Source organism: Rhincodon typus, chromosome 27 (assembly GCF_021869965.1).
Source record: "Rhincodon typus isolate 14 chromosome 27, sRhiTyp1.1, whole genome shotgun sequence".
Taxonomy (NCBI): Eukaryota; Metazoa; Chordata; class Chondrichthyes; order Orectolobiformes; family Rhincodontidae; genus Rhincodon; species Rhincodon typus.
Window position 1 is genome coordinate 12,685,850 of NC_063358.1, and position 27,775 is coordinate 12,713,624.

The window sequence follows — 27,775 nt, forward strand, 5'->3', positions numbered from 1 at the left end:
CTGCTCCTCTGATGCTGCCTGGCCTGCTGTGTTCCTCCAGCAACTTCTACTTTTGTTTCTGAGTTACAACATCTGCAGTTCTTTTGGTTCTTATTCAGCTATGAATAGGCTGTGGGCAGCTTTCTCACCACTGTGGGACAAAGTGGGCACAAACAGGAGGAATGGCCACTGTATTCAGCCAATGGGAAGGCAAGGTGTGGTAGGTCAACACTTTTTAATTGCTTGGAGGTTGACAGAGCACGTGGCAGATGGCTTTGAGAGGCCGTTGGGTTGGGAGGTGTACATCTTTTTGGGGTGGGGCTGTTGATCTTCAATGAACCCAGCCGCACATCCTACCTCCTTTTTACCAGCTGCCCACCTCACTGATCAATCCCTACCACCACTGCCTACCTGCACTCACCTATCACCATCCCACCTACCTTCCCCAGCCCCAACCCTCCTCTCTCTATTTATTTCCCAGCTCCCTTCCTCCTACCCCATTTCTGAAGAAGGGTCCCGACCCGAAACGTCAGCTTTCCTGCTCCTCTGATGCTGCCTGGCCTGCTGTGTTCCTCTAGCTCCACACCGTGTTATCTAGGATTACTGGCTTGTCCAGCTAAGCAAAATTGGAGCTCAGGAAATGTCTACAGGCAGCACTGGCTTGAGGAAGCTAGATGTCTGTGAAAAGCCAAGGTAGTCTCTATAAGGACATGTTGGAGTACAGTTTCCAGAATCTAGAGGAGCAGAGACTGCGAAAAGGTAGATGAACTCCCAGATTATGAGCAGTCAGCAAGACAGTCTGTGATGAAGTAGCTTTTTGAGGGAATTCCAAACCTAGGCCTTTTGAGAAGAAATTGAAACTCTTGGTAAAGTTTTGGTGATATTTGATGACCAACATTTTCACTATCGTCTTGGCATAGCTGAGAAATCTGTGGCATTTGTAATTTGATGTGCTCTGTAGGGATTCAGCCTTAACCCTAACCTTAACCCTGGCCATAACCCTAACCCTAACCCTTTGTGCTCATTTATTCCCCATTTTCAGCCAATTTCTAACCCCAGCTTTACATGAATTTTCTGTTGTAATATGTTGTCAAATAATAAAGGGCTATAATAAAATTGTCTGTGGGACCCTCCATACTCATACTGTATTATTTACATTTCCACTTTTATTTCTGCACACCACAAAATGTCTCCCAGATATTTTGATAAATGCCTTTCCTTTTGCAATAGCATGAATGGAGAATAGTATCTGCTTTCCCACTTCCCTTCCATAAAATTGCCTCTTCCTGTTCACTGAAACAGGAAGTGTTTCTGTACGGTTTGATTCTTAAAATCTGTAGCTCATTTTACAGGCTTTTTGAAATGTACGAGGCGATTATCCTTTTCCCTGGGGACAGATTGACTCACAAACACAGGGAGTGTTTTTGGAAACTGAACAGTATTTGATGAGGATAACAGAGCATTTCTGGGTGGGATGCTGTTTGGAGGGTCAGTGTGAACTTGATGGGCCAAATGGCCTGCTTCCATGTTGTAGGGATTCTATCTATAATGATCTCTCCCACCTTCTAGAGAGCCTTCAAGATCTCCCACATCATCTCTTTTTGTGGAGATCTGTCACATTAACTGGGTAACAGCACCTCTGGGATCAAGGATCCCAGGAATGCCCACTGTACTGACTTCCTTTTAATTCCAGTGCCATTGTAATCAAAAGAGCCAACTCTTTCAGTCTTCAATGTAATGGAGATTCAATTTAATACAATGATCTTTCTCAAACTATGAGACTCCTTTTGTCATCAGCCAAAACGACTTCTGTTCCAGCACTTTCTGCAAATTTGTTTGCTGCAGTCTGCTGACCTTTTAGTCTGGTTCATCTTTCCCTTGGGTACTCACAGAGGGGAGGCAATGGCCTCATCGTATTATCACTAGACTATTAATCCAGAGACCCTGGTAATGTTCTGGGGACCTGGGTTTGAATCCTGCCATGGCAGATGGTGGCAAATTAATGAATATCTGGAATTAGGAGTCCAATGATGACCATGAAACAATTGTTGGGAAAAGCCCTAGTGGTTCACTAATGTCCTTTTGGGAAAGAAAACTAGTGTACTTACCTGATTTGGCCTATCCGTGACTCCAGACTCCACAGCAATGCCATTGAACCCTGATTATCTTTGATGGCAGCGTAGAGTCAACATATTGCTATGGGTTTGGAGTCAGGTGTAGGGCCGATTGAATAAGGATTGCTTCAGAGATAGTAGGAGCTGAAGATGCTGGAGAATCTGAGATACCAAGGTGTAGAGCTAGATGAACACAGCAGGCCAAGCAGCATCAGAGGAGCAGGAAAGCTGATGTTTCGGGTCTGGACCCTTCTTCGGAAAGATTCTGTAGCATCGGCAGTTCCTACTGTCTCTGATAATTGGATTAGCTCTTCAGAAAAAGGGTCTAGGCCCAAAACGTCAGCTTTCCTGCACCTCTGATGCTGCTTATCCTGCTGTGTTCATCCAGCTCTACACCTTGTTATCTCTTAATAAGGATTGCTGTCTGCTTTCCCTTCAGGACATTACAGTTTGTTTTTTTACAACAATTGATGATTGTTTCATGGTCACCAAGGTGGGTGAAAGGAGGTGTACTCCATTCCTCCCACTTCCTACAGAAAAGGGGGTGGCCATGGGTACCCGCATGGGCCCAAGCTATGCCTGCCTCTTTGTAGGATACGTGGAACAATCCCTGTTCCAAAACTACATTGGCACTATCCCTCACCTGTTCCTCCATTACATCGATGACTGTATCGGCGCCGGCTCGTGCTCCCACGAGGAGCTCAAACAGTTCATCCACTTCACTGATACCTTCCACCCCAACCTTAAGTTCACCTGGACCATCTCTGATGCCTCTGTCTCCTTCCTGGACCTCTCTATTTCCATTTCCGGCAACCACCTGGAAACCGATATCCATTTCAAGCCTACCGTCTCCCACGGCTACCCAGAGTACCCCTCCTCTCACCCACCTTCCTGCAAAAAGGCCATCCCCTACTCCCAATTCCTTCCCCTCTGCCGCATCTGCTCCCAAGATGAGACATTCCACTCCCGGACATCCCAGATGTCCTCGTTTTTCAAGGACCGCAACTTCCCCTCCACAGTGGTCAAAAACGCCCTCGACCGTGTCTCTCGCATTTCGCGCAACTCATCCCTCACACCACCACCCCACAATAATAACCAAAACAGAATCCCCCTCATCCTCACGTACCACCCCACCAACCTCCGGATCCGACGAATCATCCTCCGACACTTCCGTCATCTGCAATCCGACCCCACCACCAAAGACATTTTTCCCTCCCCAGCCTTATCTGCTTTCCGGAGGGACCACTCTCTCCATGACTCCCTTGTCCGCTCCACACTCCCCACCAGCCCCACCACCCCTGGCACTTTTCCCTGCAACCGCAGGAAGTGCTACACCTGCCCCTACACCTCCCCCCGCACCCCCATCCCAGGCCCTAAGAAGACCTTCCACATCAAACAGATGTTCACCTGCACATCTGCAAATGTGGTATACTGCATCTGCTGTTCCCGTTGTAGCCTCCTCTACATCGGGGAAACCAAGCAGAGGCTTGGGGACCGCTTTGCAGAACACCTACACTCAATTCGCACGAAACAACTGCACCTCCCAGTCACGAACCATTTCAACTCCCCCTCCCACTCTTTGGACGACATGTCCATCCTGGGCCTCTTGCATTGCCACAATGATGCCACTCAAAGTTTGCAGGAACAGCATCTCATATTTCGCTTGGGAACCCTGCAGCCAAATGGTATCAATGTGGACTTCACAAGCTTCAAAATCTCCCTTCCCCCGACCGCATCCCAAAACCAGCCCAGCTCGTACCCGCCTCCCTAACCTGTCCTCCCACCTATCCACTCCTCCCACCTCAAACCCCACCCCCATCTCCTACCTACTAGCCTCATCCTTCCTCCTTGACATGTCCGTCCTCCCTGGACTGACCTATCCCCTCCCTAACTCCCCACCTACACTCACCTTTTCTGGCTCCAACCCCGCCTCCTTGACCTGTCTGTCTCCTCTCCACCTATCTTCTCCTTTATCCATCTTCTATCCGCCTCCTCCTTTCTCCCTATTTATTTCAGAATTCCCTTCCCCTCCCCCATTTCTGAAGAAGGGTCTAGACCCGAAACGTCAGCTTTCCTGCTTCTCTGATGCTGTTTGGCCTGCTGTTTTCATCCAGCTCTACACCTTGTTGTCTCAGATTCTCCAGCATCAGCAGTTCCTACTATCTCTGCAACAAGCTTCCTATAGGATTGTCTTTGAAAGTGACTGCATTCTGCCTTCCTCAGTTTACTGCCCTTATAACAGATATCCTCGCAACTTCATCTGCAGGTCCCTACTAAATAGGCAACAAGAGGACACAGTACACCCTAACACACTGACCACACTGTCCTACATCAAGAACATATCAGAACTGACAACAAGACTCCTAAGACCATAAGGAATCATGGTGGCACACAAGCCCACAGCCACACTACGACAAAACTCACAGGGATTAAAGACCTCATTCCCACAACATGCAGAACCAACGTGGTTTACAAAATACCATGCAATGACTGCCACAAACATTACATCAGACAGACAGGAAGGAAACTAGCCATCAGAACACATAAACATCAACGAACAGCAAGACGGCACGACAAACTCTACTTAATATCGGTACACTCAGACAATGAAGGCCATCAGTTTAACTGGGACAATGTGCCCATAGTAGCCCAAGCCAAACATAGATACGCACAGGAATTCCTAGAGGCATGGTTCTCAACCCGTAATGCAATCAATAAACATATAGAATTGGACCCCATACACAAACCCATACAGATCAAAACCGGAAATGACAGTATTCATCATAATGGACCAGACAGTATAAATTCCAAGTGGAGTAGAATAACATCGCTTCATTGGAAGCTCCACTGATGATGTTACTTAACATGGTGATAAAACATCCGAACAAAGACAAGCCAGCTTGGCGAGCAAGTCAACAACCTCATCTCATCTAACTGTGTCACATTATTAATCAGCCTTGTGCAAATGTAAAAAAAAAATCAATGTCTAAACAGAGATGGGTCAAAAGAACAGTCAAGGTCTTGAGCCACATCAACAATTTATCAGATGTCACCCTACTTCATTCAAATGCAGTGTATCAAAAATAAAAAGATTTATTCTTAGAAGGAGTGAAAACTAACCCCTTCATCCAGGCACTCCTCACCGACATCCGGGAACAAATCACACACCCCACCTCTTTGCTAAGTTCAAGTTCCCTGGCCCCCAGCGCTTTATCTTTACAATGGACGTTCAGTCCCTATACACGTCCATACCCCACAAGGACAGCCTACATACCCTCCGCTTTTCCCTCTCCAACAAACCCATCCAGTACCCCCTCCCCCCACCAATACCCTCCTCCGCCTCACCTAACTAGTCCTCACCCTCAATAACTTTTCCTTCGATTCTTCCCACTTTCTCCAAATACAGGGGGTTGCCATGGGCACTCACATAGGCCCCAGCAATGCCTGCCTGTTTGTCAGTTATGTCAAACAGTCCCTCTTCAGTACGTACACCAGTACTGTTCCCCAACTCTTCCGCTGTTACATCGATGATTACATCGGTGCTGCATCATCCCATACCCAGGCTGAACTGGAGCAGTTTATTGGCTTCACTAACAACTTCCACCCCGCCCTCAAATTCAATTGGTCTATCTCATCACCTCCCTCCCCTTTCTTGACCTCTCCTTTTCCATTTCTGGTGACAGTTTACGGACCAACATTTATTATAAACCTACAGACTCCCATAGCTACCTAGACTACACCTCCTCCCACCCTATATCCTGCAAAAACTCCATACCGTTTTCCCAATTCATCCATCACTATCACATCTACTCTGATGAGGAGACGTTCCATTCCCAAACATCCTGGATATCCTCCTTTTTTGAACAATGCTCTCTTCCCCCTACTCTGTCATCCAGACAGCCCTCCGCCACGCCTCCTCCATTCTCTGCTCCACAACTCTTAGCCACCCCCCGCCAAAATAATAAAGATAGGGTCCCCCTTATCCTCACTTTCCATCCCACCAGCCTCTGCATCCAACGTATCATCCTCAAACACATCCACCAATTCCAATTAGACGTCCCACAGCCAAAACATCTTCTCCTCCCCACCCCTCTCTGCTTCCGTAAGGACCATTCTCTTCGCCACTCCTTAGTTCGCGCCACACTCCCCACCAACCACTCCAACCCTCCCGGTGCCTTCCCCTGTAACCATAAAAGATGCACAACCTGCCCACACACCACCTCCCTCACCTCCATCCAGGGCCCTAAACACTCCTTCCAGATGAGACAGAGCTTCACCTGCATCTCCTCCAACCCAGTCTACTGCACCCGGTGCTCCCAATGTGATCTTCTCTACATCAATGAGACCAAACACAGACTAGGTGACCGTTTCACCAAGCATCTTCGCTTGGCTCATAGTGACCAGCCCATCCTCCCGGTCACAGCCCATTTCAACTCGCACCCCACCCCCCCACCCAACCCCCACCAACTCCCCCTCTGACATGTCCAACCTCTGCATCCTTCAGTGTTCCAGTGACTCAAAACGCAAATTTGAGGAATGACATCTTATCTTCCACCTGGGCACCCTACAGCCCGGAGGACTCAACTTTGAGTTCTCTAATTTCAAATAACCTTCCCACCCATCCCCCAGCTCCCCTTCCAGCCCCACCTCCTCCCTTCCATTCCACTTTCTGACCCTCCCTTCCAGCCACCAACTGGATTCATCCCTCCCATCGACCAACCAGGTCGTAACTACCACCAGTGTCCACCTATCACCACCATTGTGCCCCCAGCCCTCCCCATCACACCCTTATCAGCAGCCCCTACCCCAACATTCAGTCCTGAAGAAGGGTAATATCTGAAACATTAACTGCTCTTTTCCTCCAGATGCTGCCTGGCTTGCTGTGTTCTTCCAGCCTCCTGTTTGTCTAACCCAGATGGAAGTGGGCAAGGGGACAACAGTCATCTGATGTCATGACTAGCTGTTCCATGGTTATTGGTCAAGAAGAGTTAGACCAGGTGATTGACATTAATGACCAGCCCTCAAAACAAAATATATACATCAACTGTGAGAGGAAGAGAGGAAGGGTCAAGAAGATAGACCATACCATCTCACCGAGGGAAGACCACGAGCTCCTCCACATCAGCTCAAGGGAAGAACAAAGACTGTTGATTTCAAGACCACCAAAGGATACTAGAGACCATCACTAGAGGGCATTGGACTACAGGGACATTGGAGCGTACTGCCTCTACTCCATTCTACAGAAATAGTGCGGAAGTAGCAACAACATTCCATTTTAAGCTCAGCATGAATGAATTTGCCAAAGATAGATATAGAAAGAGATATTGTAGAAACATTATAGGATACGGGTCAGAACTCCATCTCCCAGTGGTAATGGTTTCCAAATATAATTTGTAGCTTATATTTAGCCAATGCAGCAATAAAAATATAAACAAAGTAGTGTATGAGGTTGTTTGGATCTTTGACTGGGCTAAATAAAATGAAATTCAACAGCTTGTGAGGAAACAGTTTGGGACACAGTTGCTTATGGGAACAACCTGGCACTGAAATAAGACTAATTTTGAGATTATTCTAGTAATTTATTTAAGCCCTTACTTGTAAATGATTGTGCAATGCTACATAACTTTGCAACACAGTACTCTAATTTGGACCATGTGCATGATAAAGATTCATCCTGTACCCTCTAGTTGCAAAGAAGGAAGGGATCTGAAGGTGAGTAGCACAACATATGCATCTTCACCTTGGACAGACCTCCTGGACTTTCCCTCTCCACATTACCCCTGCAGACGGAACCAGGTTAATTAACTGTGAACAGAAGAAACTTGCCATTGGAGAGTGGCTTCAGATGGCCACACAAGGATCAAAGCTGTATCAAGAATCACACCCTCTCTGCCCAACACAACTTTGTCATTTTGCAAAATTGTTTCCCACTGAACCAGGCAAGCTATTGCCCCCAGGAAAGTTAACTTCACTCTGTTTTCAAATCAAATAAGAATGATTTGGAATAACTGCAGTGAGATGCAGTTCAGTAGATGTGTAGTTACAATGGTTTGAAAGATACACAAAATTACAAGTAGCTCTGCTATAAAGCGTGTTTCATTAATGCGAATTGGCTGTAATGTGATTGATGAATAGTGGACGCTGATTGGATAGCGCAAACTTTCTGCTATACAGGTATAGCGATTTTCTATAGTGATTTCCCTATAATGCAATTTTCTATAACGTGAGGTCACACAAGAATGCAACAATCGCGTTATAGGATAACTACCTGTACAATTATTTCATTTTGAAAAATTTAAAACAAAATAAGCATCGAGAAGTAGTTATTGATACACATACAAGTTGATATATTAAACATATATTCAGAGAATTAGATATTAACTTGAATTGCCAAAGCTTCCATGGATATGGGCCAAGAGCTCTAAAATGGGATTACTGGGGTCAGATCTTTGTTGACCAGTATGGATATAATGGGCTGAATGGCCTCTTTCTTCACTATAAACATCAATGAGTCTATGAGCATTCCTCAAATATCCTGTCCTTTTCACATTTGAAGCCAACTACCTTCAGTTCTTGACAGTACCCAGTGTCAGTCAGTTTCTGTAAATGTTGCTGCTTTGGTTTGAAGTCCTTCAATACCAAGTAAGGTCAAAAGTCAGACGACACCAGGTCATAATCCAACAGGTTTATTTGAAAACACAAGCTTTCGGAGTCCTGCTCCTTCTTCAGGTGTTAGTGAGAAAGGTGGCATCAGACATAGAATTTATAAGCAAAAGATCAAAGGGTCATAAAACTGATGCAAATGTATTGAACAAACCTATGATGGCTGTTAAATCTTTAATCAGTTAGAAAGGAGATGCAGGTTTTGATTGATTAATATGCCACTCCCAAAATTTCTTTCAAGTCACTGCCCCCAGATAACTAAAGGTTTTAACAGTATACCAGGGGCGACACCTCAGGTCAGGCAATGCATTTTAAGTGTGAGGCCTTGTTTAGAATCTGGCTGTGTTTTAACTTGGAGTCAGACTGGGTTTATTTCCAAGATAGGAATTTATAAAATATCCCATTGTAGACTATGTCTACAAATTGTGTGCTTTTTGTACAAAATAGAATGCATCCGCAAATACAAATCAGCGAATGCAAATTCACCCCATAGACTTAGTGGCTATCAGATCTTTTGAAGCCCATCTGAGAGGGCAGATAGGATCTGGGTTTAAGATGTCACTGAAAGATAGTACCTCTGACAGTGAAGTACTCCCACGATACTTAAAAGCTTATGCAGCTGACCCATCAACTTGTAATCAGCTTGAATAAAATGCAGGCTCCCAGAGGTTTGTATGGATTGGAGAGCTCACTTTATTTATATTGGACACTAACTCATCCTTGTGGCAAAAACACTCTCCAACTTCAACAATTTTACAAATTAAACCTCACCCTTCAAAGTGCAACAGTCAGGTGTTGTGCTTTATAACTTATTAAGACAGTTAGGTTGCTTAATAATCGGATCTGCCAAGGACAAAGCTGCACATTAAATGAACAAAGTAAGGACACTTGCAAAGAATGTACAAATAATCGGAAAGATGACCCAACACCCTGACAAAGAGTGTGAAATTTCCATCATTTGGAGAGAAGCTTCGAAAATATAAAAGAATGAATTGTGTTGCGCTCCTGTCTACCCTATAAGCTACACAAAAGCAGAATACTGTGGTTGGTGGAAATCTGAAACTGAAGCAGAAAATGTTGGAAATGCTCAGCAGGTCTGGGAAGCATTTGTGGAGAGAGAAACAGTCCTTCAAGTCTGTGACCTTTCAACAGTTATTTATGGTAACTTTACCTGTGGCTATAGATTCAAAGATAGCAAACATATTGTCAACATATCAGAAATAGGCATGAGTTAGGAGATTAGAGCTCATCCCATCTAAATAGAAACATCTAGTGTTATATCTGATTCTGCACTGGGCAACGCTAGCAAACCAATCACACACCTTTCTTGTGGAGTGTAAATTGTTGGAATCATTTAAAATGTGGCATTCTTGCATATGTCATGATGAGTGCAAGATAAACGAATTCAGCAATATGCCTTTCTTTTCAGCAATGTAAATTGGGTTGTACTTGTTGTCAGCAAAGCTGAATTACCTGTGGCCTATTGAGAATTGTCCCACTTTACAAATCTGCACTCTGGACTCCTTTGTTTGATGTTCTGAAAAAACTCCATAAAATGTAATGAGGTTCCCCATAAGGTCAAACAAAACCAACAGAAACTCACACAAGTATTACTGCATTATAGGAAGATTGCGAGCGCAGCAAACTGATATAACACACTGTGTCACGAATTAATGGAATGTGGGGTCATACCTGTATGAAATTACCCCAGTACTGAGCTTCTGACATTGCTACATGGAAGACTCCAAAGACAGGAGATAAACCTGCCCAAATACATTTATTTTCTACCTCAGGCAATGGTGATAGATTCAATAACAGGTTCTGTGTGATGAATGTTGCAAAACAACCTGAAATAGTCTGATCGTTTAGGTCAGGGTCAAACTGACAGCTGAAGCTAAAATGAGCCTGCAGTGAATTTGTTCTGTGTATTGTACAATTAATTCAGTTCTGACAATTAGTCTGTGTTTAGACATGAACAGCATCGTGGGAAAGGCAGGATAGTGAAAAAAAAAGCAAGGTCAATTTTTCACCAAATTTTCATTAGGTTTCAGTTAAGTCAGAGTGCCAAACATGTTGGTGTAGTTGCTTATTTTTATTGAGATAACATTAGTATGAGAATATGAGGTTCACAATTAGTTGGTGCAAAATATGGTTCGGTAATTGAAAGTTTGTATACTCACTGGTTATGCAGTACTTTGTTGTTAAGACGTTAAAGACCCGGATTTCTTGTTCACAGCAGGGACAAATATTTTGGATTAAATATAGGCATCAGCAGCAAAGGAATAGCACTCACTATTACAATGACAGATATTAACAACTTTTAGTTTTTAATTATTGCTGACTGGCGATCCTTTTCAGTTTAGCGTGCCGCTGCAGGGGACCTGTTGAGTGTGTGAACAAGCCAAGGCAGAGTGTGCCTTCCCATTTCATCTGATTGAAGAATCTGTGCAGGCTGAAAGTCTGTTTGTGCAGCAACTATATTGTTGGCACTTAGAGGGTTAGTTTGGATCCACAGTGTTGCCACACAGTGCTATTGAGCAAGGTGTTGGTGTAGGCGTCGGGAGCCTAATGAGGCTGGATGAATGAAGCGTAGCTGGTTTGTGGTGTCGGTCAATGTAACATGTTGAGTCAGCTCCAGCAGAGTTAGTTCTGACCTGAAGCTAACCAACAGTCTCTTTCAGTCTGAATTCAGCAACCAAGAAACCATATTCACAAGTGCCCTTACACACAACTGAACAGTTCTTTTTTCTCATCACCAAATTACCCATGGTATTTTTCATCTATTTAACACCACCACTAAATAGCTTGTGTTTCCAATTGACTAATTTACATGCAAAGCACATTAAAAGCAATGCAAACCGACAGAAGTGAGGGAGAGTAAGGAGAGACCACCACTATTTAATTCGATCATCAATTTTGTCCACGTTAGTTGCTAACTGGCTAAGTTAACAGAAATATTTGGTTGTTTGCACAATTGTTTAAAATTACAGAGAATGCTCTGTCACATGCTCAAAGCCTTGATCAGAGTTTTGGTCAGACCAGTTCATTTAACATTCTAAAGAGGCTTGAAGAACTAAAGGCGGCTTTGTCAGAAAGGCAGCTACAACTAGCTCCAAAAATTCAGAAGCTGGCACTTTTATTGTATAGCTGTTATTACCTTCCCATTCTGTCAGTGTTTAAGATGTCAATTTATGAGATCAAACATTCCCATTCTAACAGAAACTATCAGGTTGCATCTCTTACATTTTCCATTATTATTCATTTCCTAAAATACCTTTATAATCTTACTTCACTGCATTTTACCTTCTAACTGATTAAAGATTGAACAGCATCATAGGTTTGTTTAATACATCCTCATCAGTGGTAATGACCCTTTTGGTCTATTACTCATAAATTCTGTGTCTGCTCTACCTCTAACACCTGAAGAAGGAGTGAGGCTGAGAAAGCTTGTGTTTTCAAATAAACCTGTTGGGACAATAACCTGGTGTCATGTGATTTCTGACCTTGTCCACTCCAGTCCAACACTGCCACCTCCACATTACATCTACAGGCTCAAAGCAGGATAGGTCTAGATATAGGTTCATTTACTCAACTTTATATCCTAAAGACCATCAGCCTGACAGAATGCCCGATTAATATGATTACTTCCCTTTTGCAGCTGACAGACATGCCTGGTTGTGTTATGCCAATTTTCCAATCACAAGACAGAGAATCAATGATCCACTAACAAATTTGCATTCATTGGGGGTCTTGTGGTGCAGCAGTAGTGCCCTTGCCTCTGGGCCAGCAGGCCTGTGTTCAAGTCCTACTAATCCCAGAACTGTGCCATAGCACCCACGAACAGTATGATTAGAAAATATCAATGTGCATTGTGAGATCACATTCGAAGACCAAAACCAATGAGTGGCAAAATCGCCTCTTTATTTCACAGACACAGCAGCAGGATGTGAGGTGAAAATAGAATCCCAAAATCATAGCTCAAAAGAGTAGCTTCTTTTATGCAGAATTTGAGCCTACATCAACATTCTAACACTTGAGTGCTAAGTAATGGCTATTGTACAAAAACTGTCTTGCAGGAAATTGGAGATGATTTAAACACCTGCTAAGAGTTAGCAGTTATTGCTAAGTGTTAGTGAATATTCTAATGAGATTAGAGTATCTGTCTGATTTGTCCTTGCATAATTCAAAAGGTGTTAGTCTTGTTATTTCCAAAGTTAGAATGTTGGTAAAAATGTATCTGTGTTTTAAATAAAAGTTTGGATTTCTATCAATCATGTCTGTCTTTGACTTTTAGTTTCACAGTTGCGCCTATCTTTGGGTTCTGTTTATAATCGCTCATTCATTCATTCAGTTTCATGGTCACATCTGTTATAGTAGCACTGGAGAGAGATAGTAGGAACTGCAGATGCTGGAGAATCTGAGATAACAAGGTGTAGAGCTGGATGAACACAGCAGGCCAAGCAATTGGATCCTCGAATTCCTGACCTACAGACCGTGATCAGTAAGGATCGGTGACGACACCATCCCCACAATAATCCTAAATATCGGTGACCCAGAAAGCTACGTACTCAGCCCCTTAGCGAATGCCTTATACACTCACAACTGTGCAACCAAATTCGCCTCTAACTCCATTTACAAATTTGCTGATGCCGCCACTGTAGTGGTTCTGATCTCAAACAATGACGAGACAGAGTATGGGAAAGAGATAGATTGGGTTAACAGCATGGTGTAAAGAAAGCAATCTCCCTCAATGTCAGCAAAAGGAATGAGCTGGTCATCAAATTCAAGAAGCAGAGTAGAGGACACACCGCTGTCTCTATCAGTGGTGCTGAGGTCGAAGTGGTTGAGAGATTTAAGTTGCCAGGAGTAAATATCATCAATGATCTATCCTGGTCCATCCACATTGATGCTACAGTCAAGCAAGCACAGCTATGTCTCTATTTCCTCAGAAGGCTAAGGAAATTCGGCATGTCCACAAAGACTCTTACCAATGTTTATTGATGCACCATAAAAAGTATCCTATTCAGATGCATTACAGCCTGGTATTGCAATTGCTCGGCCCAAGACCGCAAGAAATTACAGAAAGTTGTGAACACAGCCCAATCCATCACGAGAACCAGACTTTCTTCCATTGACTCCATCTATACTTCCCACTGCCTCAGGAAAGCAGCCAGCATAATCATAGATCCCTCCAACCCCAGTTATACTCTGTTCCACCTTCTTCCCTTGGGCAGAAGGTACAAAAGTTTGGAAACACGTACCAACAGATTCAAGAACAGCTTCTTCCCTGCTGTTGTCAGACTTATGAACGGACCTCTCATATATTAGACTTCATCTTTCTCTGCACCTTCTCTGTAGCTGTAACACTATGTTCTGCATTCTGTTCCATTACCCTGATGTATTTATGTAAGGTTTGATTTGTTTGGTTAGCACTCAAATCAATACTTTTCACTGTATCTCAGTACATGTGACAATAATAATAAAATAAAACAAAATCAAAATGTGCAATTAGCATGGTTGACTAAGCTATCTTCAGCTTAAATTTCTGATTGCTCTAAAACATTGGAGACTGCAAAGAGCTACCACAACATGAATAAATCCACAACATCAAGTGACAAGGGGCTATTGTGGCGCAGAAGTAAATTTTCTACCCCTGGGCTGAAAGGCCTGAGTCCTACCTGCTGCAGAGGTGTGTGATAACACCTCTGAATCAGTTAATTTAGGAAAAATAGGTTAATTTTAGGAGTCACAGTCGAAGAAGAAGGGGTAAGCCATTCAGGGCTCAGATGAAGAAGAATATCTCCATTCAGAGAGTTTTGAACCTGTGGAATTCTCTCCCACAGAAAGCTGTTGGGGCTTAGTTTATTAGATATATGCAAGAGGGAGCTGGACGTAGCCCTTGTGGCTAAAGGGATCAAGGGGTATGGGTTGAAAACAGGGAATGGGATACTGAGATTGATCAGCCATGATCATATTGATTGGTGGTGCAGGCTCAAAGGGCTGAATGGCCTACTCCTGCACCTATGTTCTACATTTCTATGACTCCAGCCAGACTAGATGATATTGAATGGGAAATGTCATCTTGGAGACAAATCCTGGTAGCAGCAAAGCTGATTATAATGCTGTACCACTTGTATTAATGACTGCTTGCAAATAGATTACATTTCAATGATCATAGTCCAAAATATATGGTTTGTAGAAATTCTCATTAAAGGCGCTCCCTGTTTTTCAGATATCAGAGTACTGACTGCAAATGGCTATCTTAGGAATGCACTCACTAACACTGTGATACTGGAGATGGGCTGTGCTGGTCTGTGCCTCAGTACAAGAGTTACAAATGGATGTCTCAATCATACTTTGTATGTGTCCAATCTGACTGCACCCATCTTTAATGGAACAGCAACAGCAAGGGATGGAACGGACTGTGATGATGAATATCTGCAGTACATATGGAGGGAGTATCTGCCTCCCAAACTGTACAAGTGGGTCTTTATTATTGAATACGTTATTATCTTTCTGGTGGCACATGTTGGCAATATTTTAGGTAGGTTGAAGTTTTGCTTTTAAGCAACATATTTTTGAAAAGCAAAGAGATAGCAGTTACTCTCCGAAACTTCACCCAGTGACAGAATCAACAGCGATAGACTCTCCCAGATTAACCCAACTTTAGGAATGTGCACTTTTCCCCATTGTCTATACACACTGTCCAGCCTAAATTCCTGCATGAGGACTGACTGATCATTACACTCCCAGGCATTTCATGTTGCAGACTGTATGTATCACTGTGTGTCAGTATGTGGCTTTCAATCAAAAGTGAGCTATTTTCAGATCTGTTTCAGATTGAGTGTTGCTTCTGCACTGTAAGATGCTTTGATCGAAACCAGACATCTCATTCAGACTGAGAAGCGAATAAAGTAGAACTCATTTACACTGTAAGAGCTAGGTACTGCAGCTGCCGCACATGTAAACTAAAAGCAGAAATTGCTGGAAATTTCTAGCTCAACTATTTATTTTGCGGAGCTGTGGAATCCGTGGACCATGTATAAATTGATTTTAGGTGATTGCAATCCTTTTTTAGTTATGTAAAAAATGTTATGCTCTGTTTTTGGTTACACTTCAGCCCCACGCTCCTGATCTTTGGGTGCAGAGGGGTGTGGGCAGACCGGACAATCTCCTTGTGGTCTGCTCCTGGGCCTGGCCAGGCTGGCTATAAACAGGTCCAAGCAGCAGGCTGTGGTGGGGGGTCATCTCTGCCAACTCTCTGCCCATCTTCCGAGGTTGTATTTGTGCCCAGGTGCCCTTGGGGAGGGAGTGCACAGTGTCCGTCAATACTCTCCATGCCTTCAGAGAGAGGTGGGCACCGAAGTGGGTAGAGTGCCTTATCTCTGCTCCCAGTTCCATTCTGATTTAGCCCCTTTTCCCTCTCCCTACCCAAATCCCCCTCCCCCCTCCAACCCTTGATGGTCTGTATTGCCCTTAACAGGCTTTGCATGTAAATTGTTCAATTGGAAACACGTGATTTTCACCTAGTGGTTAATAGATGAACAAATTTGATGATGGGGTAAAAAATGCACTTCTAGATAAAAAGGAAAAACAGACAATGGTGAGAAACTCATCGGGTCAGGTATTATCTGTGGAGAGAGAAATACAGTTAACATTTCGCGTCCAGTATGATTCTTCTTTAGAAAAGGGAACAGTGTGATTTGGACTCATAACGTTAACTCCATTTCTCTCTCTCCACAGATGTTGAATTTCTGCTGAGTCACACATGTCTGGGATGAAATTTAGGTGTTTGTCTACTTATCTGAAATTATACAGATCCACAAATAAGCCCTGCAGCAGTGGATAAAAGCACAAAATAATCTACATTTCCTGTTGAGCACTTCATTTAAATTCACCAAAAAATGCCAATCAATCTACCCTACCTTTATAAAAGAATCATAAATTGTACTTTGTCCCATATCCTGAAACTTTCACTGATCCATTGCAGTTTACTTTCTATTTATATATTTATGCAAGAGGATCCAGGACTGTTCTTATACAATCTAGTTTGTGGAAGATCTGTCCTTTAGTTATAATCTGCTAACAGTTTGCTCTAAGGTTAGAATGCCCTCTGGTGATAGAACTTGCTATTGACCCTTACAATGTTCAGAAAAATTACTGTTTCCATTTCGATTATAAAATTCCTGTTCTCAATTAATGGAATGGAGGCCAAAAAATAAAATTGTTGAATAGAATCAATTAGGGAAATTTAAAACACCACTTCACAAACACCTTGAAAATAAAAGATTCAGTAAAGACAGTCATACATTTTTTTGACAGTGAATTTCTTTCATATATCCCATTCTCTTAAGAAAATTCAGCCCTATTTTTTCATATCATTTGCATGTGCACTTTCATCATTTGTGCTAGGAGCATGGACATGGAGAGTTAGTGTGAATGGTACTGTTTCTCATGCTGACTCACTGCAGAATTCAAGTGTCATCTATTAGAAGAGATATTTATTCATGTTCTCCAAAAACCGTATTACCAGGAAGTATGGTGAAGTGCCTGAGTGACCGTTCAGTGGAACACCCTGAAAAGAGGCAGTGCGAGACTCTCTGCCAGCCGTCACCCTCCTGCCTGATTAAGTGCTTCCCAGCCACCAAAGGGGGAAGGCATTTAGTTCCACCCATGGTCTTGTGTCAAATTAATGAGAAAGCTGCATAAAAGAACCAGAAACTCTAAATTCCAAGAAATACTAAATAAGACAATCAGCATCTGACTTATTCATATTGTGGATGGGATTATTTATCAGAACCTAATTTCATTCTTATTCTGTCTGTGTTCCAGTGTTCTTCACAGTGTGGAAAAGCCAACACATGCTGACTGTGACAAACTACTTCCTTGTAAACCTGTCACTGGCAGACATCCTGGCCACTGCTATCTGTCGGCTTGCCAGCCGGATGGTGGATATCACTGAAACCTGGTTTATTGCCCAAACCTCCTGCAAAGTGATATCCTACTTACAGGTACGACCACCTCACAGCTACTTCACCATTTAGCCTGCCCTTGAAATTTTGACAGAGACATTAACCCGTTCAAAATAGAAGGGACTATATTTGCATTAAAACAACACAGAAATGAGCTGAACAGCAACAACGACTGAAGATGGGTCACTGGACCCGAAATGTTTACATCTGCTGCCAGATCTCAGTTTTCCAGCAATTTCTATTTCTGTTTCTGATTTCCAGTATCTGCAGCTTTTTGCTGTTTCCAGAAAAGACCTTCACATGAATGTGCCTGTATTGCACAGATCTTATTTAAGACTTCCCATTTTAATTTAACATTATTTGCCGATCGTGTAGCTATGTGAAAATAAATTCTAATCACTGCTGCTTTTTCCCTTTTTTTTGGATTCTTTCTACTCCCGTAACGTATGGGATGGTCCAGGCTGTAAACTCATCATTCAGTTAGCTCAGCTGGCTTGCTGGCTTGTTTGCAATGCAGCTTGAGGCTCCAGCAGAGTGCATTCAGTTCCTGCAGTGGCTGAGGTTTCCATAAAGGTTTCTCCTTCTCAGTTTCTCCCCTCACCTGAGCCATGGTGACCCACAGGTTAAACCATCATCTCTCTCTCTCTGTCTAATGAGAGAGCAGGGCTATAGTGAGTTTTACCTTTTACAGCTTGTTTTCTGCCTGACATGAGGCAGAGTTGTTGTAAGGAAGGACCATCCCTGCCAGTTGCCTGTCCCTTTCAATGCACTGTTCTCTCTCAGGAGTCTAAATGATGACTTTGAAAACTCTTCCAATGAGAGTGCGACTGTCAATCAAAGTGGAGCTTTGAACCCTTAAAGGGAGTGTCAGAACTCCAGTACTGTGTCACAACATGAAAATGCCTATGAAACATATCTATCCAACCAATGAGATCCTTCAATGTCTTGTAATTTTTTTTTACCCTTATTCTGAAATGTTGTCCTTTCCACAAGATCAACCAGTAGTAACTCAGGCCTGAGATTGCCCAAACTGAACAGATAGGTGTGATTTTTAAATTTCCATTTAATACTCAACCTTTCACCTGATTGTAGGTGTTTTAAAATCAACCTGTTCAGACACAACTCTGGAGCAGGTGGAACCTGAACTTGGGCCTTCTACCATTCTGACAGAAAAGCCCTAAGATCATCTGGCTACAAAAGGAGGAAATTTGTCAGATTCACTAAGGCCCTGGGAAACGTAAACACACAGACGTACACATGAAACCAATTTGCATCAATTTTATGTTTGTAAAATAAGGACGCCACCTAAAATTATATTTCATTTATTTGATATGAAGATTCTTTACAGAAAACAGGATGAGCATAAATGGCTGCTAACAAATCAGGTTGAAGTGGTTTGAGATTCACAACCAAGTCGTGGTGTTTTGGTTTAGTTCTAATGAAGCCCTTTCTTTTTGCAGAGAGTGTGGGTGTCTATGTCAATACTGACTCTCACCCTCACAGCTCTTGATCGCTGGCATGCAATATGCCACTCCCCAATGTTTAAAAACACAGCAAAGAGGATGAGGAACTGCATCATTGTAATCTGGATCATATCCTTGGTGATCATGATTCCTCAAGCCATTGTCATGGAGCACAGCAACATGATCCCTGAATTAGCCAACAAAATCTTACTTTTCACAGTCTGTGATGAGCGGTGGGCTGGTAAGTGCAGCTTATAAAGTTGGACCATGTTGTGCGGTAGCAGAATTATCCAGATTTCTGTTCGTTCAGAAGGGAACCATATGTTTTAGTCATTCATCACCTCCTGTCCAAATAACCCACACTAAAATGACCAGTATCTTTCATCCAACTTGCCATCCCATTTTTTCAAACAAAAAATTGACCCTAATTTTGAGCAGCACGTAAAATTTACTCTATTAACTAATGAAAGGTCGCTTTATTTAGTTTGAATGAAGGTTTCACTACAGGGTAACTGTTGTGGTCTTCCCCTATAGGTAACACAGATATCTGCTGTATTCCTGGGACAGGAGCTCAGAGGCAATGTTTAGGTCTTTTGGGTTTCTAGGCTTTACCTTGTTCTGACAGCGTTTGTAGTCCAGGGTTGGAAATTAAGAACTAGGAGCGGGAGTAGGCCATTCAGCTCCCCCGAGCCTGCTCCGCCATTTAATACAGCCATGGCTGATCTTATCTCACCCTCAACTCTACTTTTCTGCCAACCTCCCATTATCCTTCAACCCTTCACTAATTAAAAATCTGTCTATCACCTCTATAAGTTTATTCAATGTCCCAGCATCCACTGCACTCTGAGGTAGTGAATTCCACAGATTCACAACCCTTTGAGAGAAGTAATTTCTCCTCATCTCCATTTTAAGTCTACTGCCCCTTATCCTAAAATTATGACCTCTTGTTCCAGATTACCCCAAATGACAAAATATCTTTTCCATATCTGCTTTGTCTATCCCCGTAGATTCTTATAAACCTCAATTAGATCTCCTCTCATTCTTATAAACTCCAGAGAGTATAAACTTTTCAATCTCTCTTCATAAGACAAACCCTTCACCTTGGGAATCAATCTAGTGAACCTCCTCTGAACTGCCTCCAATACAATTACATCTCTCCTCAGGTAAGAGGACCAAAACTGTATGCAATACTCTAAGAGTGGGCTCACTAATGCCTTGTACAGTTGCGGCAACACTTCCCTACTTTTATAATCTATTCCTTTAGCAGTAAATACCAAAATTCCATTTGCATGGATGGCCATTTCTTGGGAGCATCCCTGTTCCATTAAGACCCAGCTCTGCGTGCTCTAGGGGGGTGGATTTCTGAGCTACAATAGGAGTTCGGGATGGCACATACCTACAAGACCCAGTAGATCTAGACCTGCTGAGAGCACGGGCTGCTTGGGTACTCTGAGGCTGGGCTCAAACAGTCTGATGAAGGCCTTTGGGTGTGCCCCCCCCACCTCCCCTCACATCCCCAAGTCACCCTGACACAGCTTTTCATTGAGCAGGGTAAACAGCCCATTTGCTGCATCTCTGTAACTATCAGTACCCACTCTGAGTATTCAAATGATCACCACATGGGGCAATGCCACAACAGATACAGAGAGCTGCCCTATCTTACCACATCCTGGCTCCTCCACAGACGTTAAACCATCACCAAGATGACATTTGAAACTGAGTTTTGCAAAGTAAAAACACATTACACTCAGACAAAGTACATTACAGCAGTTGTTATAAATCACTTGATTGTTGAAGGTTAAGTTCAGAAATGAAATGGTACAATATATTCAGAAACATACAATGAGAATAAGTCTTAGAAATAATTTCTCTTATTCATAAATATTTTAAATGAACAGTAAGTCAAGTTTACTTTGACTACGATGAGAGATTGGCCCTATTTCAAAGTAAGTGGTTTAAATAATTAAACATGGATGAATTAAATCAGTACCAAATGTGTCATTTTTATTGAAAATTCACTTTTCAACTGAACACAGGAAAGAAGGAGGGCATTGTTTATGAATCTTGCAATCTGAGAAGAAAACTAACATATGTGTGTGTTTCTGGGAGTAGTTTAATTTCATTATCGTTATAGAGTCATAGAATCATAGAGTCACAGAGTAAGGAAACAGACCCTTTGGTCCAACTCATCCATGCCAACCATGTTCCCAAACCAAACAAATCCCACCCACTTGCATTTGACCCATACCCTCAAAACCTTTCCTATTCATGTACTTATCCAAATATCTTTTAAATGTTATAACTGTACCTGCATCCATCACTTCCTCTGGTAGTTCATTCCACACATGAACCACTCTCTGTGTAAAAATGTTGCCCCTCATGTCCTTTTCAAATCTTCCTCCTCTCCCTTTAAAATATGCCCTCTAGTTTGGAACACCCCCACCCTAGGGAAAAGACCCTTGCTATTCACCCTATATGTGCCCCTCATGGTTTGATAAACCTCTACAAGATCAAGGAATGTTAATGATGGGAATTGAAAGACTTCCTCAATGTCACTGTCAAACAATTGCTGATCAAGATTGGCAGAAGCAGCTGAACATTGAAAGTGCCTTAACTCTGCCCAAACTGCACAACTGCATCTCAATGTCAGAAGAGCACCCCTGTACTGCACCAGTGTAAATTTTTCCATTCTCCTCACAAACCAACATTTCGATTGGGATTACCAATTATTGCTTTTACTAGCATGTAACAAAAAAAAACTGAATAGAGAACTCCTTCAGGGGAGTAAAGTTTCGAATTCAGCATTACTGATTGCCCAAAGGGTTAGCATCGTATTAAGGTATGCTTTAGCAGGCTTAGCCTTTAGGTCAGTCCACTGTGAAAGTACTGTCACGGAGCAGACTTGTCAAACATTACAATGTGTTATTGACAATATTTTATAAATCAAATGGTAGCAGAATATATCATCATCATTAATCACCTCATGGGATCCTCTTTAAGGTAAATGCCATAGTGAGGTATCATACTTTATCATAATTCCACACACTGATCCCACTGCAGTTTTCTTTCCCACAGTCAGTATTTCAATAATGCTCCCTCAAATCTTTTTCTGCTGCTACATGACCATTTGAGATCCATGCGTAGCAGTCAGTGACTTCCAGAAATGGAACCTGTGCGTCAGCATACCACTACTGCACCCAGAGGTTCCCAGGCGTTCCATAGCCACACATCCATTCAGCTGGGAATGACTGTTCTATGTCAGGATCCTTTTAAGATTAATATGTGTGATATCAGCACAGCATCATCACATGAGCCCTGAGGTTTGGGGCAGCACAGTGGTTAGCACTGCTGCCTCACAGCGCTAGGGAGCCAGGTTCAATTCCACCTCAGGCGATTGTCTGTGTGGAGTTTGCGCATTCTCACCGTGTCTGCGTGGGTTTCTTCCCACAGTCCAAAGGTGTGCAGGTTGGGGTGGATTGGCCATGTTAAATTGCCCATAGTGTCCAGGGATGTGCAGGCTAGCTGGATTAGCCATAGGAAAGGCAGGTTTACAGGGATAGTGTAAGGGGTGGATCTGGTTGGGATGTTCTTCAGAGGGTTCGATGAGCCAAATGGCCTGCTTCCACACTGTAGAAATTCTATGATTCATACAAAGATCTGAGACTCCATCTTAGATCACTTGTGACATGATACTCTACTGGAAGCAGGCTCCTCTGATGTAACATAATGATTTAATGTTAGCCCAGACTCCTATGTGCCTGAGGAATGTAATGCCTGTCCATAAAAGGTGGTTTCAATAAATGTCTGTTGGATTCTTCAATGTCACAATAGTCACACCTGGTTTCTTATCTTACGGGAGACAACATAAGCATTGCCACTTTGGGTAACTAAGTGCAGGTCCTTGATTGAATGTCAGCGGGTGCCAGAAAGAGGCCATTCAGCCCATTATTCAGCTGGATCTCCAGATGAACAATTCACTCCATGCCCCTTCCCATATGTAATCTTGGTCAGATAGTAATTCAATTCCCTCTTTGATTGCCTCAATTCAGCCTGGCTCCATGTGGCTGTCAGGTAGAACTCCAGATCCTTTCCAGACACTGAACAGGGAACAGAATTTTGTTATTGAGATCTTACATGAAAAGTCAGGATGTGTAGTGCAGTGCAAGTTCAGAGCTCAGGACATCAGCAGGACTGAAAAGACTAGCGAAAATAATATTGATAAAGAATTTTAAGTCATGTGAAGCTAGAAATATAAAAACTCTATAGACTGAAAGAGGTATCAACAACTGACGAAAATAAACAGTTCCTAATGGGCAATAATACTAACTCTAAGATCTGTACCTTTATTTCCCTTTTCCAGATGACGTCTACCCTAAAGTTTACCATGTAATGCATTTGTATAGTAACCTACGTGGCTCCCCTGTCTTTGGTGCTTCTGGCATATTTTCAAATGTTGAGAAAGCTTTGGTGTAAACAGGTAAGTGCATGAGCAACCTTTGGAAAGCCAAGATCTTAACATCTACATTAAAAGAATAGATAACTTCCTTTGTACAGCAATGAAAACTGGTGTAAATTATGATGATGTGCATTTCATAAAAAATACTAAAGAAGAAAGCTATGTTTGTATAAAAATTCTGATAAGTTATTTGATAAAGCACATTGAGGTCAAAAACCTTGTTAAAAATAGTTATTTATTCAAGTGAATAAATCAGTTTAGTAACTCACCAAAAGATTTTTGTAAGAGCAGCAACCTTTACTTCATATGTTGCTTTTTACCAACAGCAAAACATTCCCAAGCATTTCACAGTGGTAACAAACCAGAGATAACAACTCTGTTTGTTCTAGCTCTAAGCTTCCACCCTAGCTCCTTGAATTTCTGCCTTACGTCCCCATCCCTTTTCCTACCTATGTCGTTGGTGCCTATGTGGACCACGACTTGGGGTTGCGCCCCCTCCCCCTTAAGGATCCCGAAAACACGATCCGAGACATCACAGACCCTGGCACCTGGGAGGCAACACACCAACCGCGAGTCTCTCTCGTTCCCACAGAATCTCCTATCTGTCCCCCTAACTATGGAGTCCCCAATGACTAATGTTCTCCTCCTCTCCCCCCTTCCCTTCTGAGCAACAGGGACAGACTCTGTGCCAGAGACCTGTACCCCATGGCTTACCCCTGGTAAGTCGTCCCCCCGAACAGTATCCAAAACGGTTTACTTGTTTTTGAGGGGAACGGCCACAGGGGATCCCTGCACTGTCTGCCTGTTCCCTTTCCGTCCCCTGACTGTAACCCATCTACCTTTTTCCTGTACCTGAGGTGTGACTACCTCCCCGTAACTCCTCTCAATTACCCCCTCAGCCTCCCGAATGATCCGAAGTTCATCCAGCTCCAGCTCCAGTTCCCTAACGTGGTTTCCGAGGAGCTGGAGTTGGGTGCACTTCCCGCAGATGAAGTCAGTGGGGATACTAGTGGTGACCCTTACCTCCCACATTCTACAGGAGGAGCATACAACTGCCCTAACATCCATATCTCAACAAGGTCACCTCTCATTCTTCTAAATTCCAATACGTACAGGCTCAATCTGCTCAACCTCTCCTCATAAGATAGTCCCTCCTGGTATCCCTAGTGAACCTTCTCTGGACTGCCTCCAATACCAGTATGTCTTTCCTTACATAAGGGGATCAAACTGTTCACAGTATTCCAACTGTGGTCTAACTAGTGTTTTGGGTTAGTCCCTACTTTTATACTCCATCCCTTTGAAATAAAAGCCAACAAATCATTTCCCTTCACTATTTATATGTGATTCATGGATGAGGACTCCCAAATCCCTCCAAACTGCAGCCTTTCTCCATTGAAATGATACTCACCTCCTCTATTCTTCCTGCAATAGTGCATAACCTCACATTTCCCCACATTATCTTTGATATGCCAAGGTTTTGCCCACTCGCATAACCTGTCCACATCCCTCTGCAGACTTGCCTTCCCACCTATTTTTGTGTCATCTGCAAACTTCGTCATCCAAGTCAGTAATATATGTTCTCATCAAAGCAGTTTCATGAAAGATTTTTCTACAAATTCTATCTTGGATAGTGAATTCTGAGCTGTAAAGAGGAAATGTAGCTCTTTGGGGTGTAAAACAACTTCACTTACATAGGTGGGACCTCTGATGACAATTTTGCATTATTTTACAGTGGCATAAAGGAAAGCATTCAAATTTTTTTATTCATTCACAGGATGAGGGAGTTACTGTCTAGGCAGCATTTATTGGCCAGAGGGCAGTTGAGAGTCAACCACATTGCTGTGGGTCTGGAGTCACATGTTGGCCAGACCAGGTAAGGATGGCAGTTTCCTTCCCTAAAGGGCATTAGTGAACCAGATGGGATTTTCCCCAACAATTGATTCACAGTCATCAGTAGATTCTTAACTCCAGGTATTTATTGAATTCAAATTCCACCATCTGCCATGGCTGGATTTGAACTGAGGTCCCCAGAACATTATCTAGGTCTCTGGATAACAGCCAGCAATAATACCACTAGGCCATCACCTCCCATGAGTAGTAAATAGGACATTTGGCAATGTATTTGATGTTATAAGATTACTTCCCAAGATAAGGCTTTGCAATTGTTGCCCACATTTGTGTGCAGTTAAATAAGCGTATTATTTAAAAGTGAAACTTTCTACACAAAATTCCAAAATATTTCTAAGCTCATAGCAAAGATTCAACAATCACCGCTGAGCTTTGGTGCTTAAATACTACTGCATCCAGATTTTGACCATTCGTGGTCAAGAGAAGTGAACGAATACAGGAAGAGATGTTCTGAGCACAGCCCACGCAAGAAATGGGCTATCTCAGGGTAACAACAGAACAACTACTTTCAAAACAAATGGTTTTAAATTCTAAATATTTCATTCAAACATAGCGACGAGCTACAAATACACAGAAATGCCTGAGTGTTGCAATAAGACTCTTCCCTGAAATCTCACTCAAACCTAACAAGAATTTTTATTTTATGCCATGATCATTTTAGCTGAAAAGGTGTAGCCTCATGAGAGAGTGTCCGCTGTGGCTGGGTTGATTGCTTTCATACCTCTGAATAAGACGTTTGTGGTTTCGAGTGCAGTTCAAAGATGTGAACACTAAAATGTTGACTGAAACTCAGGGAGTGCTGTAGTTTTTAAAAACAAATGCCATCTTTTGGCTGAGATGTTAAATCAAGGTGCCTCTCACTGTTTCGAATAAACCTAAAACATCCTGTGGACTGTTTTGAAGATGAGGAGGGGAGTTATCCCTGGAGTCCTGGCTAATATTTACCCCAAATTAGCATCACTAAATAAACAGGTTATCTTGTTGCTGCATTACTATTTGTGGGAGCTTGCTATGCACAGATTTGTTCATTTTTCTAACAGCCACTGTATTCGAAAAGTACTTATTGGCTGCAAAGTGTTTTGGGGTGTTCTGAGGTTGTGAAGGATGATACATAAATGCAAACCATTTAACAAAAATATTGCTACACAATTTGATTGAAGCATTTTCTTCTGCTAATCAGATTATCAAGAATTTAGTCAATTCTATTTAGAATCAATCTTGTCATTAGATTTGGTAACCAATTTAGAACCAGCATACATAAACAAAAGGATCAGACTTCAATCATTGCACTTTGATACTATCAGCACTGATATTTTGTACTAGTATTATCACAAAATTCTCTCTCACATTCATAAATCTAGGAGGACAACATTATAATTGTGCTGCTGAATGTTTTTTACAGGTTAAGAAGACATACTGTGAAAATCTATTAACCCCCATAGGCTTACTTACTTTATTAACAGTGTTGATAAGTTTCTGTCACCTTCAAATGTTACTGACAGAAATGAAACAAAGGAAGAATCAAATGATGTTAATGACAAGTGAGAATGTTCAAACCCTGCAGTACCTGCTTTAAGTAACTTTAGCCAGATGAACTGTTTCTCGTTTGAGGAAAGTTTCACCAGGAATTTAAGGCAGCATTTTCCTGTTGTTTCTTTGGAGCTCAGTTGCACGAGAACTTCAAACACCAAGCAAGTTCAAGGAGCCGAAAATGAAGATTAACAAGACCAGCGCTGGACCCACAGTTTCTGAGCATCCTGTCATCGACCTCCCAACTCCAGCAGCCTCTAACAACAGTGTATCTGAATAGAGGATTATAGGAGAACGATCATGTAGAACATATTCTACCTGATCACAAGTCAATATCAATTAAATGTATAGGGTGGAATTTTACCCTCTTTGATGTACTGTGAGCAATGATGAGAAAAGTGGAATAAAAATCATCATCTCAACATCGAGAAAATAATTTTTGTGGTTATGTCCTCAAGCGTAAAATTCAGAATCTTGTCATTGAACAGTGATTTTTAAAAAGTCATTCATGGCACATGGGTTTTGCTGGTTGGTCAGCACTGATTGGCTGTGCCTAGGTCCCCCTTGAGAAGGTGGTAGTAAGCTGCCTTTTTGAACTGCTGCAGTCCATTTGTTGTAGGTAAGTCCCCACAATACCACGAGGGAGGGAATTCCAGGATGTTAACCCAGTGACAGTGAAATATTTCCAAA

The 27,775-nt window shown here is 42.5% G+C and overlaps 1 protein-coding gene and 1 pseudogene across 1 annotated transcript in view; one reads left to right on the forward strand and one right to left on the reverse strand.

Annotated features, from left to right (window-relative positions):
* The window catches only part of LOC109928582 (F-box only protein 39), a 115,348-nt gene that overhangs the window by 36,618 nt on the left and 50,955 nt on the right, over positions 1-27,775 (reverse strand). The gene's annotated exons all lie outside the window — the stretch shown is intronic.
* LOC109928571 lies at positions 15,054-27,270 on the forward strand (annotated as a pseudogene).